The sequence below is a fragment of the Crocuta crocuta genome, unplaced genomic scaffold (assembly GCF_008692635.1).
Source record: "Crocuta crocuta isolate KB4526 unplaced genomic scaffold, BGI_CrCroc_1.0 scaffold38, whole genome shotgun sequence".
NCBI classification, from domain to species: domain Eukaryota; kingdom Metazoa; phylum Chordata; class Mammalia; order Carnivora; family Hyaenidae; genus Crocuta; species Crocuta crocuta.
Genome location: NW_027532605.1, coordinates 283,720 through 286,398, shown reverse-complemented (window position 1 = coordinate 286,398; position 2,679 = coordinate 283,720). Strand labels below are relative to the sequence as shown.

The 2,679-nt window shown below is 35.1% G+C and overlaps 1 pseudogene; it reads left to right on the top strand.

The window, feature by feature from the left end:
* The first annotated feature begins 2,056 nt into the window (after positions 1–2,056).
* LOC144244884 (peptidyl-prolyl cis-trans isomerase A pseudogene) lies at positions 2,057–2,366 on the top strand (annotated as a pseudogene).
* The last annotated feature ends 313 nt before the right edge of the window (positions 2,367–2,679 follow it).

The window sequence follows — 2,679 nt, the reverse complement described above, 5'->3', positions numbered from 1 at the left end:
TATATTTATGAGAGATTGAGTAGTTCTACAATAAACATATCCAAGATTGTTTAATTTCACCACTAATGATTCTACTACCATTCTCTTTTATTTTCTGGGAAGAAGTATTTAAACATATCCAATAAATAACGGGCTGGCGAGTAAATAATTTCAATGTCAAGTGTCACAACTGTAGCCTGTTTATATATCTATGTAAATATAGATGGTATAGATATAGACAAATTAAAACACACTATGATGATACACAGCTTAAATGCAAATCTTTCATATATTCATTGTAAAAATAAAGATTCCCAATAACCATTCTCTGCTTAGTGTGTGTCTAGCATACCATGAAGATCTGTCTTTATTATGTTTTTGACACAAGTAAAGAATAGGAAATATAACAATCCTTAAAGTTCTTGCTTAAAAGTCTTCAGGGCTTATTTAACAAACCCTCATAAAATTCAGCTTCTCAGCAGATGAAGCACTGTGCAGTAACTTAGTAAAAAATATAAGGACCCATTTATCCTTGATTCAGCATCTCAAAGACAATCCTGGGATATTCCTTACATTTATGGAGCTTCAGTCTGCATTATAATAATCCATTAAGCTGTCACAATTTCATATGTCCTTTTCTTATTTTAAGTGTTCGGCTTTGCCTATGTTGTATACTCAGATGAATGGTTATGAAAAAAGAAGAATTTCAGAAAAGAGAAAAAAAAGTAAAATAGAGTTTTTAAGAACGAATTGTGTCTAAATTCAGTATTCGGAAAAATAATAAATGTTAAGATACTGGGATAAAAATTGAGCTTACTAGTTTCATTAGCCAATTATATTTGGCTGCAAATCAAATTCCCATGATTATAATATAATCCTGCTCTTGACATTCATTATAAAATTCTGTAAGTCTCTCACCAGACTAAAATTCTTTTTCAGAATCAAATGTCATAATAAGATAAACATATTTTCTTGTGAAATGATAGTATAAACTACTGTTGTATGCTATAAATTGAAATTTTGTGGCCCCTCCCCCCAAATTCATACGCAGAAATCCTAACTTCCAGGGTGGTTGTGTTTGGGCTAAAGAAATAATTAAGACAAAATGAGCTTTAAATTGGGTCCCTGATCTCATAGGATTAGTGTCCTTATAAGAAAACACACCAGGAAGCTCTTTCTCCCTGGATGTGCACATAGAGGAGATCATGGGAAAATATACCAAGTTGTCAGCCACCTACAAGCCACAAAGAAGATGCCTAAGAAATTAGGTACCTTGCTGGTACCTTGATTTTGAACTTTTCTGCTTCCAATACAGTGAGAAATAAATAATAAATACCTGTTGTTTCAGCCACTCCATCTATGGTATTTTGTTATAGCAGCTCAAGATATCTAACATACTATATCTACAAGAAGTAGTAGTTTACTGGCCCTTCTAATATGTCTAGTATTTAGTGTGCTCTTTTAAGTATTTAGGTTAAAATTCAGCAAGAAATTTTATACAAGCTATGATGTTAGAGTCCAGAAACAGTTGTATTATGCAGATGAAGAATTTTACTTTAACAAATTTTATATTCTTTGACAACCTAATTTGATATATCTTCAGAATCTTACACATAAAGGAGCTAGAAAATTAAGAACAAAAAAACAAAACCAATAAAAGGAAGGAAATAATAAATATTAGAGCAAAACTAAACAAAAGAGAAACTAAACAAACAAACAACAAGAGAAAAAGTACAACAGAACAGATCAATGAAACCAGGGGTCTCTGGTTGGCTCAGTAAGTAGAGCATGTGACTCTTGACCTTGGGGTTGTAAATTCAAGCCCCACCTTGGGTGTATCGATTACTTAATAATAAAATCATTAAGCCTTGCAGACACTATTGCCTGGGAACCACCCACACCATCCAGCCATTGTCAACTTCACTGTGTTCTTTGACAGTGAACCCTTGTGTCGTGTCTCCTTCGAACTGTTGCAGGCCAAGTTCCAAAAACAGTAGAGAAGTTTTGTGCTCTGAGTACTGAGAACAAAGGCCTTGGTTACAAAGGTTTCTGCTTTCACAGGATTATCCCAGGATTTATGTGCCAGGGTAGTGACTTCACAGGCCATAATGGCACCAGCAGCAAGTCCAGCTATGGGTGAAATGTGATGATGAGGATTTCATCCTGAAGCACACAGGTCCTAGCATTCTGTCCATGGTGAATGCTGGACCCAACACAAACAGTTCCCAGTTTTTCATCTGCACCACCAAGACTGAGTGGTTGGATGGCAAGCACGTGATGTTTGGCAAGGTGAAGGAGGACATGAACATCATGGAAGCCATGTATGCCTTGGGTCCAGGAATGGCAAGACCAGCAAGATCACCATTGTTGACTATGGGCAAGTCTAATAAATTTGACTTGTGTTTTATCCTAACCACCATACTATTCCTTCTGTAGCTTGGGAGAGCACTCCATCACCCTGTCTCCTCAAAATTTCTTATAATCTTTGTGCTCCTGCTGCGGTTCCACGGCCCCAGGTTTTCCTTACTCTCCTTGAAGTTTAGCTGGATTGCAGAGTTAAGTTTATAATTACAAAATAAAAACTAAACAACAAAAAATAATCATAAGAATAAATAAAAGTTAAAAAAAGAAAAGAGAATAACTACTGATCCCACAGAAATACAAAAGATTATAAGAGAGTATTATGAAAAAATATGTGCC